The 17,983-nt window shown below is 43.3% G+C and overlaps 1 protein-coding gene across 1 annotated transcript in view; it reads left to right on the top strand.

Annotated features, from left to right (window-relative positions):
* Window positions 1-17,983, top strand: part of LOC126163111 (centrosomal protein of 162 kDa) — a 217,310-nt gene that overhangs the window by 135,540 nt on the left and 63,787 nt on the right. The gene's annotated exons all lie outside the window — the stretch shown is intronic.

Genomic DNA, 17,983 nt, shown 5'->3' on the forward strand with positions numbered 1-17,983 from the left:
TTATTTCGATATTGAAAAAGAATTATTTGATAAGGAAAATAATTTTCCATGTTATTTAGTAGTTTGTCAGAAAACATGAAGCAAAAGGTAAACTAGAAGAGAGCTGTTTACCGAGTTATAAATATTGTTTGATGTGTCTGCAAGTATATCTTTTCTCGAGCATATCAAAGCATATGTTTTAAAGTCTGTGGACGTCACTTTTCGTATTCTTTCATGTCTCAGGAAAGTAACTAATTTGCCGTACGATCATTGTCAAGAACATCCACTACGAGTTTTGCTTTAGTCATTAATAAACTCTTATTGCCGTTACTTGCTTGTACATTTTGTGGCTAAATGTCTAATTTTTCCTAAAGAAGCATTGTTCCTCGTAACATTACTTTCAGCATTCAGGCACCAAACTGCCTGGCAGACAGCCTTCACACCGCAACCAGTTTGGCGCAAACATGTAAAGGGAAACTACCTCTCGTCACTGGTGACACTCAGTACTGGAATAAAATGCCAGGGGCGCTCCAGAAGACCCACTTGCCACGAGTAGACGAAAAATTGAGACAAGCAAGTTGATAGTGCAAAAGGAGCTTAAGACAGAGAAACATTGGGTAGACCGGAAAGTAATGTTTCTTCGCATGTCGGCATTCGTTTACCATTTATGAGCTCATTTTATGCCAAAAACATTTTAAGGTTAGAGTGAATTATTTAGTCGTACGTTATTTATTTATTTTTGCAATTTATGTTCAAATGGCCATCCAATTACCGGAAGACGTACATGTACGGTACGTATACTATTTGAGTTTAGCAACCGTAGCTACGCAACAGTTCCTACCAATAACACTTGCTATGTTTATCAAAGTACGTTAGACGTTCGTAAACGAGAAGTGTGGTTTTCTAAGTGCAAAGCCGGTAATTCCGACTCTTATCGCTCACCTAAAAATTTTGGGTTTTTCACGCCGTTTATTATTTCCTCACCTTGTAATACACTTACCACATGTGTAGTACCTCTGGCTGTGCAGAACTAATTATGTTGTGTCTTTTTAAAATTCAGAGTGAGACCTTTAGCAGAAAGCCGGCCAATAATACTGACCGCGCGGCAGCTGACGAAGAAGTCTATATTACTGACCTTTTTTTCTTTTTCCGCTTTGTCGTATTTCACCACAGAGTACGAGCTTTCACAGAGTGTGTTCAGGTATACTTCACGCGGCAAATGCGAAGAGACTTTTCTTTGGGGATAATATTGCGCTCGTGACCGAAAAGGAAACAGTGTTTAATTATGTGAAAATGATAGCACGTTACGCATTTAAATAAATGAGGTAGAGGGCAGAAAACGTTTCTGAATGGAAATGGCATTTTTACTTCGATATTAATTTCAGTGAAGATGGTAAGGGCGAATAACTTTGTTCTTGTTACGGACAAAAATATGTATTTTGATAATCTTATTTATTTACTGTGATGTCTGACCTGATTTCCGCATCAAAACTAACAATGTTAGTTGAAATCCAGCCGCAATCAACAGACATGTCCAAACCCTCCTAGTAGATCGCTGTTCTTAGATAACGAAAACCGCTTAGTTCTACTTAGCAGCACGCCAGTTTTATACATAATTCATTAATACGCATTAGGACGTTCTTATATCTTCTTATTTTTAAACGTAGATTTCTTCTGTGCATTTACATCATATGAAGGTAATTATTTGGAAATCTGTAAAAAAACTTTCTGAAACGAAAGTTAGACAGCTCGATCCGTTCATTTAAACTTACCGTCCATGCCGTTAACCGGACGAAGTCGGAGATTCCGATTAAAATGGGTCGAAATCCCCGCGTCCGGAAGAAAAACGGTCCGTATCCCTAACACATTTGTTCAATAAGTCCCTTAATTTGAAATACTGGTGCGGCAGTCGCTTAAAGAAATTACGTATCCTGAAGTAGCTTGCAGGGCCATCCCGATTAGTGATTAAACCAGCAAACCTCCCCGCCGATTCTTTGAAGTATCGAACTTCCAGGTACAAAAAGTCGAATCTCGTGAACTGTGTATCGTCAGATATTACCATGGCGTGCTGAAAAGTAATTCCTCCGAATTTTTGATATGAAAACTCTTACAGATTTTTAAATAAAACGAACATTATTAACATCCTACACCCTTTTTCTCCATGTTTACATATTTGGAGCCCTTCTGCCGCTAGAGGGCTCCGAATTGTAGAGTTTAGGATGGCGGCGTGTAACGTAACTATGTCCGTGCATGAGAAACAGCGTGCTGTAATCGAGTTTTTAATTCGGAGAGTTCGTTCACACATGGAGCACCCTGTCCTTCTGCATGATAATGACAAAGCAGTCACGAGCTTTGTGACATTTTCAACACGCCGACGCCATGGATTCAGTGTCGTCCATCATTCCATACGGTCCCGACTTGGCCGCATCCGATTTTCATCTATTTCCGGAACTTAAAGAACACCTTCGAGGACTTCACATGATAGTAACGAAGTGGTGGGAGCAGAGGTGAGGTCAACGAAGTCAAACATTGTGTAGTGACGGTGTCGACAAACCGGCCTGTCGTCGGGAGAAATATGTTCGTCGCAAGGGTGACTATATTGAGAAATAAATATATAGAGACGAAGAATAAAGAAGTTGGATGTTAACAAGATTTGTTTCATTTAAAAACCTTTAATAGTTTTAACATAAAAAGTTCGGTGGCATAACTGTTCAGCTCGCCCTCGTACAGTTTTGCAGGTCTATGAGTGGTCTATGTGGATACATCTGGAAAATGCTATGCGAATAGAGTTAGTAGTAGAGAAATAACAAGTTAAAACATCATTCCAGATGGTGGAGTATTATGGCGTGAGTAGCGAAAATATAGTAAGTGAATCTTCTTTATTTACTTTCTGGGCGGTGTCAGCGAGAAAACGCTTCGAAAAGGTATAAAATTATGTGTAAAATTTGTTGGAAGTCGCTAACACCCGAACCTACAGATGTCAGACACTTGTATCGGTACTAACCTCTGTAGGCCGATAGAGTATCAACCAAAACAGCGATTTAGTTCGTACTACGAGTATGTGCTGTCGTTCAGCAGAATGGGCGTAAACGCTAATTAAAAGTGACGCCAGAACTACGGTGCACAGGATAAGCATAACTGTGACTCAATAATAGGCATAGCTTCCGTGGGAAAGTTGGTAGAGCGTTAGATCGTCGTACTAATGGTCCTAGTTTCATACCCCAATGACGACTATCTTTTACTGTATTATGCATGAACGTGTTATATGGGACTAATAAAACTCTCGCACATGCCATGCTATTGCTTCTTTAATCTATTGTTCCGATTGTTTATGTTTATTCTGTGAAGCACTAGCTGCTTCATCACGAGTGGTGTCTGTCCGACAGATCACCACACGTATCTGTACAAATGTATTCTATAGGTTTGCTACTTTCAGCTAACGAGGCGAAAGCAGCCTGGCAAAAGAACATAGCCACAAACTCCGAAAAGTCCTTTTACACGTCAGGAAGATGTTCTCCCATATAACAGTTCCACGCGTAAACAGTTAAAAAAAAGCTTTCGTCAGTGAGGTTTGAATGCTGGACCTTTGGCACGACGGCCTCACGCTCTATGAACTCACCCAAGCGAGATCTCAAAAAAAAAATCAATCACAGATACGCCTTTCCTGTGCTCTGTAGTACTTTTGATTACCTTTGACGCGTTTGCTACTGGACGAAAGCACATAGCATGAACTAAATGGATGTTTAGGTTGATACTCTACCTACCTACAACGTTTGGTCCCGATCTTGAGTGTCTGACGTGTGGAAGTTTGGGTGTTAATTCTCTCATTTCAAATACTCGTTGAATAAAGTCTGAGTAATTTTCGCGTCATGAGTTGCGCTGCCTCATGAGATACACAGAGATCGTAACTGTAATACTTGACGTATTTTGTTAAAATTTTAACATAAGATTATAGCTCTTAATGAGTATTACGACTGCGTTTTAAATTTGTAATTCGATCAATAATCACGCGAAGTATTAAAAATCAAATTTTTGTTCCTCTCCACCCCCTGAAACTACAAATAGACAACCTGCGAGTGCCATCAGGTGACGGGTTGATCGTTTAGCAACATAGACGGGCACGCAGCGCCTGTGAGCGCGGCATCGTTTGAGTGGAACGCGGGTTGTAGGCGCGCCGCCTGTGTGTGTGTGTGTGCGTGTGATGGGGTTGACGGCGCGTGCGCGTCCTGATGGACGAGCTGCGCGCCCCAGTTGGGCAACGCGAACAGACGAGGCGCGAGGCAGACGACCGGCATGCGGGCGATAAGGCGAGACCCGCCCGCCCGCTGGTTTCGCAGCCTGCCGAGGCCGCCCACACTGGCCTGCGTGCGTGCCTGCCGAAAACCAAGCTTCCGCCTCCAGCCTACCACTACCACTGCCTGTATACGGCGTGTACCTCGTAGGTAACGTCATTTTCAGGCTCAGTTAGCAAAAAGATTTTCCAAGAACCAGTGTACTGTAGAAGGAAATCTGTTGTAATATAGCAACCTGCTTTCTGCCCTTCCGTCACCAAAAGGTGTAGTATAGACCAGCGTTGTCAGTTCGTGGGTAATTCCCCAAACTATGGGAAATTTCAATTCGATTGGGAATTTTGTAGCGTTGGTAGTATGCGGGGACTGCTCGGGGACTTTAAGGTTTTACTGTTTATAAAGATCGATGGCATCACTGTCTGCCCCCCCCCCCCCCCCAAACCAACCAACCTGTTTGTTAATATACCGTAGCTGTAATTTCATGACTGGTGAGTTTGTTTCTGATGTTGATTCTATGATGTTGTTGTTGTTGTTGTTGTTGTTGTTGTTGTTGTGGTGGTGGTGGTGGTGGTGGTGGTGGTGGTGGTGGTGGTCTTCAGTCCTGAGACTGGTTTGATGCAGCTCTCCATGCCGCTCTATCCTGTGCAAGCTTCTTCATCTCCCAGTACCTTGGTTGGTTTGGGGAAGGAGACCAGACAGCGTGGTCATCGGTCTCATCGGATTAGGGAAGGATTGGGAAGGAAGTCGGCCGTGCCCTTTCAGAGGAACCATCCCGGCATTTGCCTGGAGTGATTTAGGGAAATCACGGAAAACCTAAATCAGGATGGCCGGACGCGGCATTGAACCGTCGTCCTCCCGAATGCGAGTCCAGTGTCTAACCACTGCGCCACTCCGCTCGGTCACCAGTACCTACTGCAACCTACATCCTTCTGAATCTAATTAGTGTACTCATCTCTTGGTCTCCCTCTACGATTTTTACCCTCCACGCTGCCCTCCAGTACCAAATTGGTGATCTCTTGATGCCTCAGAACATGTCCTACCAACCGATCCCTTCTTCTCGTCAAGTTGTGCCACAAACTCCTCTTCTCCCCAACTCTATTAAATACCTCCTCGTTAGTTATGTGATCTACCCATCTAATCTTCAGCATTCTTCTGTAGCACCACATTTCGAAAGCTTCTGATCTCTTCTTGTCTTAACTATTTATCGTCCATGTTTCACTTCCATACATGGTTACACTCTATACAAATACTTTCAGAAACGACTTCCTGACACTTAAATCAATACTCGATGTTAACAAATTTCTCTTCTTCAGAAACGCTTTCCTTCCCATTGCCGGTCTACATTTTATATCCTCCCTACTTCGACCATCATCAGTTATTTTCCTCCCCAAATAGCAAAACTCCTTTACTACTTTAAGTGTCTCATTTCCTAATCTAATTCCCTCAGCGTTACCCGACTTAATTCGACTACATTCCATTATCCTCGTTTTGCTTTTGTTGATGTTCATCTTATATCCTCCTTTCAAGACACTGTCCATTCCGTTCAACTGCTCTTCCATGTCCTTTGCTGTCTCTGACAGAATTACAATGTCATCGGCAAACCTCAAAGTTTTTATTTCTTCTCCATGGATTTTAATACCTACTCCGAACTTTTCTTTTGTTTCCTTTACTGCTTGCTCAATATACAGATTGAATAGCATAGGGGAGAGGCTACAACACTGTCTCACTCCCTTCCCAACCACTGCTTCCCTTTCATGTCCCTCGACTCTTATAACTGCTATCTGCTTTCTGTACAAACTGTAAATAGCCTTTCGCTCCCTGTATTTTACCGCTGCCACCTTCAGAATTTGAAAGAGAGTATTCCAGTCAGCATTGTCAAAAGCTTTCTCTAAGTCTACAAATGCTAGAAACGTAAGTTTGCCTTTCCTTAATCTTTCTTTGGGATTCTAATGATGTTCAAAACCTTAGGCTCAGAATGAGCTTCATACAGAAGATTTCAAGCAATATCATATAAACAGGGTAGATAAATACTCTTTACTTAAGCGAGACTGACAGCACATGCGAGAAAACGCTGCTGAACACATGCGTAGAGCAAAACATCACGCCACATAAACATTTTTTAGAATTACTTGATTTCTGTTTTTTCTTCTAAATACGTATATTTATGAGGAATGAGATAATGTAATCAATAATTTATTCAAGACGAGTACCAGAGAAAAACTCAAATATCCTATAATGTTTGGAATTTGCGGGGAATCGGCAAATTTTTCTCCCCAAATTTGGGGAATTTTGTCTAGATTATTGGGGATTTTGGAATATTGGCATTAGCAACGCTGGTGTAGACTCCTTACCTCATTGTTACTGTAGCGCATTCACACTACATTGGTTGTGACAGTCACAGAACTCGTCAACTGTACACGTGATGGCAGTTTCCATACCAGTTTGTTGGCCAGTTTTAACGGTCGAAGAAAAGTGATTCATAAAATCGAGAATGAAGCTACAAACGTTGATGTATGTCGTCAATTTGGCCTCGTAAATTCCACAGTCCAAACTATTTGGAAAACAAGAATAAAGTTGTTACTGCGTTTGAACAAAATGGATCGAAAATTAAGCAGTTGGCGAAAAACTGAACTGAGCGACGTGGATGAAGCGGTGCTTAAGTGGTTTAAGCAACAGAGATGCATCAGTCTACCCATTAGTGGACCTCTCCTTGTGGTGAAAGCAGAAGAATTTGCCAAGAAATGAAAAGACGATGAATTTGTGTGCAGCAGTGGCTGGGCTGACAGATCCAAGCAACGTCAGGGCATTGCTTTTGGCAAAGTGAGTGGTGAAGCCAACACTGCGAATACTGAAACAATCCAACAGTGGCTCATTACCGTGTGGCCTACAGTTCGTGAAGGATGTGCAGTCTGTGACATCTACAGGGTGAGTCACTAACTATTGCCACTTAGAAAACTCCGAAAGTTTGGTAGTAGCCGAAAAGTTTGTGGGACAAATGTTGCATGGGACAACGGGGACAATAACACTAGTCAACAGCCATTTTGCATCTGGGATGTGATACATCAACTAGTATGTATTTTGCTTTGTAGAATCCGAATCTACCTTTCAAAATACTATAGCACGTACTATTTTTAAGTTTTTAAAGAATTTTTATTTTTCGTATTCAGTATTTCGCTTTTTCCTGTTCTTCTATTTTGATGTTTAATTGTTTGTGTTTGATTGGCAGAGGAGAGATAGGAGATCTACAAATCGTCAGTAAATGGTTGGTGTGGTAATCCAGAGGTGTGTAAGAGATCCTCAGTGAGTGTTTCCTGTGTAAGATAGTGCAAACTTTTTTTGTTTAAAACTATCACTAAGAAAAATGGCAACTAGTAAATCTCGTTGCTGTCTAAACCACCCCGACAACTTTTGTTATGTTTGTGGGAAATTCACTCCAAAAGCCCAAAGAAAACCAATCACTGATTTTGTTAAGAAGGTATATAAAATGTATTTTGATTGTCCTGTTGGTGATCAAGATAAAAATTTTGCACCTCATATTGCCTGCATTATCTGTTCTTCAACCTTAACCGAGTGGTTAAAAGGAAAACGCCGAGCCATGTCATTCGCTGTTCCGCTGATGTAGTGTGAGCCTAATGACCATTATTCAGACTGTTACTTCTGTCTTACAAATATTTTAGGAGATTCAAGCAAATCTAGACATAAAATAAAGTATCCACATGTATCTTCAGTGCATTTTCCTGTGCCCCATGATGAGGGGTTGCCTGTTCCTGTCTGTAACTTGAAAGCCACGGAACCAGACACCATGTCAAGTGAATCAGAAATTATTTAACATGTAGAATAGTACTGTCCTCAATATCATGACATTACGCGTCAGCTCTGTAATCAAAAGAAGTTGAACGATTTGGTTCGCGATCTAAAACTTTTGAAACAGCAAGCTGAACTCTTGGGGTCGAGACTGCAACAACGGAACCTTCTAGCTCCAGGTACAAAAATTTCCTGTTTCAGATCAAGAGGGTCTTATGATGTAGCTTGGTGTAAAACACAATCCACGGGAGTGGCGACTAAATAAATAAAACCAGCTTGAAAGCAGTACTACTGCATAATGGCAATGCTTTTCCATCGGTACCTGTGGCTTACGCAGTAGACATGAAAGAAACTTATGAAACCAGGGCTTTGCTGCTGGAGGCAATCAAATATAAGGATCTTGAGTGGGAGCTTTGCTGTGATTTAAAAGTTGTTGCACTCGTTACACGTTTACAGGTTGGATTCACGAAATACTGCTGCTTAGATATCGCTATTGCCAGGTTCTACTGTATTTATTGCACAATAAAATTGTGTCCATGTATTGCGTGAAGATGGAGCCCAAGAACGGCACAGTATTATTGCGCAGTATTTATGCCCAGGAACTCGTAAGTTAGGAAGCAGCCTTCGTAGCTATCATGCCGGCACTCAACGATGTGCACCTGCTTGTGCTGCGATTCAAGTCGCTAAGTGCTACTGAAATAAAAACAGCAGGAAGCTACGATGATCGAAAAACTGGCTTGGAAGGCGTTCAACACACAGACATTCTAACGTTCTATAGAGAACTTGTAGCAGAGCCGAATGATGATCGGTATTTTTGATGCATGAACAAGGGACCTTCCAACAGATTTGTAAACCTCGTTACACCTTTTACACACAGAAAAGTACTGTGCGGAGGGCAGTGAGCAGTACGTCGTGGTACTTGTATATATATCGTCCAGTACCTGATTTTCTGTCGCTGGTTTTTTGTAATATCTCTGAAAATTTGTTCATAGCGAATGGAACTTCTTTTTTGCATCCTCCTTCGTTGCTGATGGATGCCTTTGCTGATAGACTTTCAGGATAGGGTAGTCCTTATTTTTCAAGTTTCTGCTCGTATAGTCGTCGTATTTCACTTTCCACTATGCTGGAAGCTATCTGTGAACCTCAAAAGAGTAAACACGTTATTGTCGACGAGAGATGTTTAAGTAGCTAGTGCTGTTATCTATTTCTGCAATAAATGACTTGAACAAAATAGTAAGAACTGCACCTAAATATGTTTGTTGAACGTTGCTACAGTTAATTACTGAATAAGTTATAAAATGTAATCAAACTATTCACCTGAATGCACTTCAACAGAAGACGCCTTTCATCGGTCTTTCGTGATATATTCAAATTCATAACGAATGTAGAGTTTAGGGGAGAATATCAAGGAGGCTAAGGCATGAATTCGAATTTGGATTAAGGAATGGAGGCTTACTAGGGTAGTCCGCGCAGTTGTACAAAACCATTTTGCCAGGTTGGTGTAATGGTTGGCGCATTGCCTAGTGAGCAGCAGACCAGAGTTCGAATCCCGGTCATGGTACAAACTTTCATTCGTCGCTTCAGGCTGACATATAATCAGTTGTTCACGTTCCAAAACCACAAAGACTGGGTGGGAACTGCCGTGTATTCCACAATACCATCCGTAGACGGCACAGTATGTTGCGCGAATGTCAATATTGTTAAAGCTCTGCAGTCTCCTGCAGACCGTTAACAGTCGCTCAATATTATTGCGCATTATTACACAAAGTGACCGTGTGACGGCGCCTTTACACGGCGGGTCGCGAGTAGCGTTGTGAGTAGAACCCGGATTTTTATGTAGTAACATTTTTTCCGTTCGCTCCTACGCACGTGAAAAGTGTAAAAGTTCACGAATTATGTTGCCGGCGTTGAACTATTTGATTTTATCAGTGCTAGCATAAATATTGAAAACAAGAACTACATTAATTTCAAATATAATTTTCTAGTGCAGTAAAACTTTTGTTAATTTCCACTTTGAGTGGGATTATTGAGTAAGTGTGCCTCATCACTGGACGTAGAGATCGTAGGCTTGCCTGCTCTGTGAAGCAGGATAGGCGGCGATTGGCGGCAGATACGATGACAGAAATCAATCCTGGTGGCAAGCACGAGTGTTTCTTCCACTCTGCAGTATACGAGCCGTGCGTGTTCTCATGTTGACCAGATAACATCCCGTCGCGCTGCAGTGGGCACCCCATCCTCGAAACTGGACCGTTGATCATCGTAAACGTGTCTCCTGGTCGGATGGATCACTTTTCTTGTCACACCAATTAGATGGTGTCGTGTGCGGATACACCGTCATCCAGGCAAAGAGCTGCTCGTAAACATGCACCGCGCCCCGTACGATGGTCGATGGTACAGTATGATACTGGGACATTCACCACTGTTTCCGTGGGACCTGTGGTAGTAATACATGGTACAATGACTTGTTAAACATTAATGCGGACACCTGCAGCCCCTCATGTATGTTTCCCGACGGCGATCACATCTTCCATCTGGTAATAGCTGTCCGTGTCCACGAGGCCAGAATCGCACTACAATGGTTTAAAAAATATGATAGTGAACCAACGTTGAAGTCTTGGCCGCCAAATTCGTCTGGTCTGATCCCGGCGGAACACATCTATCGCGCGCTAGCTCCGCGCCCAGAAACCGCCTGCCCGTAATTTAAGGGAAATTGCGTGACATGTGCGTAGAGGACTGGTTCAACGTAGCTCCGGAAACCTACCAAGTACTCGTTGAATCCATGTCATGCAGAATCGCTGCTGTATTGTGTTCTAAAGATGGATTAACACGCTTCTAAGCAGTCGGCCATGATCCTTTGACTTGTCAGCGTATACTTTAACGTAGACTCGTGACTATGCTGCAGCGAGCCACATTTCTTACACTCAAGACTGCCATATCTAGATGAAGAAGTAAGTGATAGAATAAATCACAGGAATGACCGAACCGTTGGAATTATAGGCTGATACGTACCCATTTCACCACACCAAAACCTGATAAGATTTGATGGACGAACTTAAGTGTATTCATTCGATAACTACAGATTTACCACATTGTGGACTCCTGGTTGGCCTTTTTCTAAGAAATTATCGATATTGCTCATGTTATGCACATGATCTATCTAGAGGCGACAAGCATCTCTAATGGGTGGCAACGTAATCTCCTCAGCGATGTTTTATATGATCGAAACTTGAGATATCTAAATGTTAGAAACGAAGAAATTTGTTTGAAATGCATATCATTTTCATAAATGAGAAAATAGCGAACTACATAGATTAGGAGGAAAAAAAAACCTTGGTAGAGTGGAGGATCAGAGATACACGAAACAAAATCTGCTAAACAAGCCTGCTGGGAAGACATATCAGAGCTGTGTAGAAACGGTGAAGTGGTGCATGACGGAAATACCGCATGAGGGCCTAAGTCAGGGTAAGCACGTTGCCAAGGAAGATGGTGATGTAGTTATCCAGGTGAAGACTTTTAAGTGCTGTGTGGATGTCATGACTGTTGAATCTAGGGGGAAAAGATTATCTTCTCTCAAAATCGTCTTTGGTAAGTGGAAGCATAATCCGAAAGACTTTCGGTGTCATTATGCGACTGTACACGAAATGTAGATCAATGATTGCACTACGCAGACCAGATTAGGATAAAAAATTCAGCGATTTGGCGGAGGTAATAGAGCACAGAAAAAAAAATTACAGAAGGTTTGCCGCATGGAAAAGTAACGACGACTGTATTTCAGGACTCACATCGTATTGTTCATCTATCTGGGACCCCTATCAGGTAGGACTGACAGAGGAGATAGAGAAGATCCAACGAAGAGCGGTGCGTTTCGTCACGGGATCGTTTAACTGGCGAGAGTGCGTTACGGAGATACTAATCAAACTCCACTGGCAGACGTTACAGGTGAGGCGTTGTGCATCACGGAGATATTTACTATTGAAATTTCGGGAGAGCAGTTTTCAGGAGTAGTCTGACAGCATATTACTTGCCCACACATAAATCTCACGTGTTGACCACGAGGAGAAAATTCGAGAAATTAGAGCCAATACAGAGGCTTACCGACAAGCACTATTCGCGAGTGAAAAAGGTGTGGAGGGATCAGATAGTGGTACCGAAAGTACCCTCCGCCACACATCCTTAGGTGGCTTGCTAAGTATGATGTAGACGAGAATTGACATGGGGAAAAAATGTGGCAAAGAGTTGACTGAAGGGAGGTACCAGTTGACAGGACACGTCCTGAGGATCAAGAAATATGCAGTTTGGCAGTGGGGGGGGGGGGGGGGGGGTGCGGTAAATGTTGTAGAGGGAGGCCAAGGCTTGGCTGTAAGCAGGTTCAAAGGGATTGGGTTGCAGTAGCATCCATTTAAGGAATGAAGGGGTTTGTCAGAAAAGGGTAACATCGAGAGCTGAATCAAACCAGCCTTCTGACTGAAGACCACCACAACGACGACGACGAGGACGAGGACGACGACAAAAAGAAGTTCCGCTTTGAAGATGAAGCGCGTTACTCTTTTCGCGTGACCCTTGTGGTCGTCCAGTTGTGGCCCGCTTCCTCAGAGCAGAGCAGGGCGAGGTCAGCGGGTCGCGGTGACGCCCACCAGTGGCGCCGCTAGCACACTTACCGTCCGCCCGCTGTCTGCTGAGCGGGAAAGTGAAGGCGGTGTGCCGTGCCGCGTCATAATGGCGCTTCGGTCCACTTGCAAGCATTGGCGTTGCTAGCGGCACCCTACTTACTTCTACGCTCCCACCTGTCGAGTCCTCTCTTGGCCCATTGACGTTGGTAGACCGAGTATAACGTGTCACTAGTGTCCCAGCGCCCAGTCACGTTCACCGATCGAGGTGACACTAGACTGAAATACGATTCTCCGTCCAGGAATCGAGATTTAGATCTGGGTGACTCCACTACATCTCCATCTACAGGATGGTCCATTGATCGTGACCGGGCCAAATATCTCACGAAATAAGCGTCAAACGAAAAAACTACAAAGAACGAAACTTGTCTACCTTGAAGGGGGAAACCAGATGGCGCTATGGTTGGTCCGCTAGATGGCGCTGCCACAGGTCAAACGGATATCAGCTGCGGTTTTTTAAATAGGAACCCCCATTTTTTATTACATATTCGTGTAGTACGTAAAGAAATATGAATATTTTAGTTGGACCACTTTTTTCGCTTTGTGATAGATGGCGCTGTAATAGTCACAAACATATGGCTCACAATTTTAACTAACAGGTAGGTTTTTTAAATTAAAACACAGAACGTAGGTACGTTTGAACATTTTATTCCGGTTGTTCCAATATGATACGTGTACCTTTGTGAACTTATCATTTCTGAGAACGCATGCTGTTACATCGTGATTGCCTGTAAATACCACATTAATGCAATAAATGCTCAAAATAATGTCCGTCAACCTCAATGCATTTGGCAATACGTCTAACGACATTCCTCTCAACAGGGACTAGTTCGCCTTTCGTAATGTTCGTACATCCATTGACAATGCACTGACGCCTGTTGTCAGGCGTTGTCGGTGGATCACGATAGCAAATATCCTTCCACTTTCCCCACAGAAAGAAATCCGGGGACGTCAGATCCGGTGAACGTGCGGGCCATGGTATGGTACTTCGACGACCAATCCACCTGTCATGAAATATCTATTCAATACCGCTTCAACCGCACGCAAGCTACGTGCCGGGCATCCATCATGTTGGAAGTACATCGCCATTCTGTCATGTACTGAAACATCTTGTAGTAACATCGGTAGAACATTACGTAGGAAGTCAGCATACATTGCACCATTTAGATTGCCATCGATAAAATGGGGGCCAATTATCCTTCCTGCCATAATGCCGCACCATACGTTATCCCGCCAAGGTCGCTGATGTTCCACTTGTCGCAGCCATCGTGGATTTTCCGTTCCCAATAGTGCATATTATGCCGGTTTACGTTACCGCTGTTGGTGAATGACACTTCGTCCTACCTGTTACCAACTGTTCGACTAAAATTGTGAGCCATACGTTTGTGACTATTACAGCGCCATCTATCACAAAGCGAAAAAAGTGGTCCAACTAAAATATTGATATTTCTTTACGTACTACACGAATATGTAATAAAAATGGGGGTTCATATTTAAAGAAACGCAGTTGATATCCGTTTGACCTTGCCTCGTGATGGCTGGGTGTTGTGTGATGTCCTTAGGTTAGTTGTGTTTAAGTAGTTCTAAGTTCTAGGGGACTGATGACCATAGCTGTTAAGTCCCATAGTGCTCAGAGCCGTTTGACCTATGGCAGCGCCATTTAGGGGGCCAACCATAGCGCCATCTGGTTTGCCCCTTCAAGCTGGACGAGTTTCGTTTGATGCTTATTTCGTGAGGTATTTGGCCCGGTCAGTATCAATGGACCACCCTGTATATACTCCATAAGCTATATACTGTGCTGCGCGGCGGAGCGTACGTCTTTCCTTTCCCAATCAGGATTCGTGCGCTGTAAGAAAGTTTGTTGGTAAGTCCAGTGTGAGCTCGAATTTTCTCACCCTCATTGTCTTTCCTCGCGATATACTTGTACGTAGCAGGAAGGACTTACCCCTTTCTGGAATCTGGATGTAGCCTTACTACTCATTACAGAATTGTCACGAATTTGTAACAGCGATGGCATTCGACTGTGCTAATCTGCTGATTTAACAATGCCGAGCGCAACGTTAAGCACGAGGGGACTTCAGAAAGTAAGTTACACGTTATTACGCCGTCCGCGGTGGCCGAGCGGTTCTAGGTGCTTCAGTCCGGGACCGCGCGACTGCTACGTCGCAGGTTCGAATCCTGCCTCGGGCATGGACGTGTGTGATGTCCTTAGGTTAGTTAGGTTTAGGTAGTTCTAAGTTCCAGGGGACTGATGACCTCAGATGTTAAGTCCCATAGTGCTCAGAGACATTTGAACACGTTATTATGGCAGCACTAGGAACTTGTGTTGAATGCCGCACTACACGTCAGAGTGGCGCAGATACGCTACTCCATTTCTTAACACGGTCACCAAGTATCTGTAAACAACGATCGGAACGTTTTAGCTACCGTTCAGTTCCCCGACGATAGAAATCTACTCCATGCTCATCGAGCCATCAGAGAATCAATTTGTGAACGTTCTCGTCGGTGTAAAATCTCTTTCGCTCCGATGTTCTTCCAACTCGCCGAAAAGTTTGCATCGTCTGTCGTCGATGTCGATGGCCTTCCTCCCCGATCATTATCACCCGCGTCTCTGCGGTGGTGGTCTAAGTGTTGGCACAATTTCACCACGACTGCATGCGTCATTGTATTTGGTCCATACGCCGCCAGAATTTCACGGAGAACCTGTGTGAAATTTAGACGTTTTGGCCACGAGAATCGTCTTTTTTTTCTGTATGTCCATCCTTTTGATTGGAGGTGTGGGTGACTTCGGCCGCTCACTTACTCAATAAAATGAAGCACCTACAGCAATCCTTATGATATCATTTATTGTATGCCTACCAGTTTCGGTGCTTCAGTGGACCATCTTCAGGCCTGAGCGGGTTAACATCTATAACTGGTTTTCGCAGACTACCTGTAACCGCCGTTACAGGTAGTCCACATGTCTAACTTACTTTCCAGAGTCCCTGCGTACACAGACACTTCAGCGATCACGGTACACTGAGGTGATAAAAGCCATGGGATATCTTCTAATATTATGTCGGCCCTCCTTTCGCCCGACGTAGTGCAGCAACTCGGCATGGACTCAACAAGTCGTTGGAAGTCCCCTGCAGAAATATTCAGTCATGCTGCCTCTATAGTAGACTTGGCCACTGTTTCTATGTTTCGATACAGTGTATCGATACCTGGAACTGTTTCAGTATTTCGGAACGGCTATGGTTCACTGTTTCGAAACAGTGGTGTTTCATTCCGCCCTTGTCTCGGATCTCGAGCCAGACACAGAAACTGTATCGTTGTTACAAAATAAGACTGTTTCCGTCCACCTGCGCCTGGAACGGACTAATTGTATCGAAACAGTGATGTTTCATTCCGCTCTGTGTCGGACGAGATTCGGGCTCGGCACAGGTACTGAAACACAACATACCACTTCATGAAACACTTTCAAGAGTGTCGAAATCTTTTGACAAGCAATAGCATGAAGCTCAAGACATCCGAAAATAAAGCTTCGTTTCTAGCTGACTGTCCTATTCCGAAATGGCGTAACATCTGCTTTATAAACACTAACCAAACAATAAAACAACGCATACTATTCGCATTCAAAATAATAAATATGTGAAAATCATTCAGTTAAATTACACTTTTTTTTATAACATACGCTTCTCTGTTCATGTACAGTAATCATATTAAGAAACGCAAGTAAGACTACAACATTTTAAATAAAAAAAGGCGTAGAGTGACAGTTATTAGACATGTATATAAATTTGATGTAGGTATAATTGCAAGCAATCTGTTTGACATATCACTGATAGTGTAATGGTGAACGGGAAGCATCGTAAATTCATAGTAACGGTTCGAAACACCTTGAAACACAATTTTTTTCTGTTATATTTTGTTATTTATTCGAATTATTTGGCGTTATTTGTGAGTCTATAGTCACTGTGTCTATTATCCACAATGATTCCCTTTGTGTGCATGGAAATTAGCAGGATGGGTATATTAGCCATAATAATGGAATGTGGGAATCCCAGTAGCATATCTGTTGTTTCTGCAGTTTGCTCCCACCTCCAGTTCCTTTCGTGGTGGTTCTTCGGTCTTCAGCTAAGGCTTTCCTCAGCCAATTGAAAAGTATGAAAGTCACATGACACAAAAGCAGCGCATTTGCTGCAGGAAATACGAAACTGCCAAGACGCCTAAGTGATAGTTTCATACTTTCTGCGATATGATTAGCGCTCTCGCATCTCATTTGTGTTTATATGGACATACTTATACAGTAGAAATTCAAGATGATAAAATGTGTAGGTTTATTAGATTACAAAACAAACTGTTTCACTGTTTCGAAACACCGTATCGAAACATTACATTGTACTGTTTAATTTGTTTCGAAACATTTACGTGTTTCAGTTTGCCCATCTCTACTCTATAGCCGCCCATAATTTCGAAAGTGTTGCCGGTGCAGGATTGTGTGCGCGATCTAACCTCTCGATTATGTCCCATAAATGTTCGACGAGATTCACGCCAGGCGATCTCGGTGGCCAAATAATTTGCTCCAATTTTCCAGAATCTTCTTCAAAGCAATGACGACAGCTATGCCCCCAATTATCCAGAGTGTTCTTCAAAGCAATGATTAACAATTACGGCCCAGTGACAAAGCGCATGTCATTTATAGAAATGCCGTAGTTTTCTGGGAACATGAAGTCCATGAAGGCTGCGAATGGTCTCGCAAATAGCCGAACATAACCATTCCCAGTCAGTTATCGGTTGAGTCGGACCAGAGGACCCAGCCCATTCCATGTAAACACAGCCCACACCACTATGGAGCCACCACAAGCTTGCACAGTGCCTTGTCAATAACTTGGGTCCATGGCTTCCTGGAGTCTGCGACTCAATCCGTCAGCTCTTAGCAACTAAAATTGGGTATCATCTGATCAGGCCACGGTTTTCCAGTCGTCTAGGGTCCGACCAAAATAGTCGCGAGCACAGGAGACACGCTGCAGGCGATGTCGTGCTGTTAGCAAAGGCACTCGCGTCGGTCGTCTGCTGCCGCAGCCCATTAACGCCAAATTTCGCCGCAATATCCTAACGGATACGTTCGTCGTACGTCCCACGTTGATTTCTGTTGTTATTCCACGCGGTCTTGCTTGCCTGTCCGTAATGAGAGCTGATGCCTTAAGTTTGGTACTCTCGGCACACTTTTGACACTGTGGTTCGCGGAATATTGAATTTCCT

The sequence above is a fragment of the Schistocerca cancellata genome, chromosome 2 (assembly GCF_023864275.1).
Source record: "Schistocerca cancellata isolate TAMUIC-IGC-003103 chromosome 2, iqSchCanc2.1, whole genome shotgun sequence".
NCBI classification, from domain to species: domain Eukaryota; kingdom Metazoa; phylum Arthropoda; class Insecta; order Orthoptera; family Acrididae; genus Schistocerca; species Schistocerca cancellata.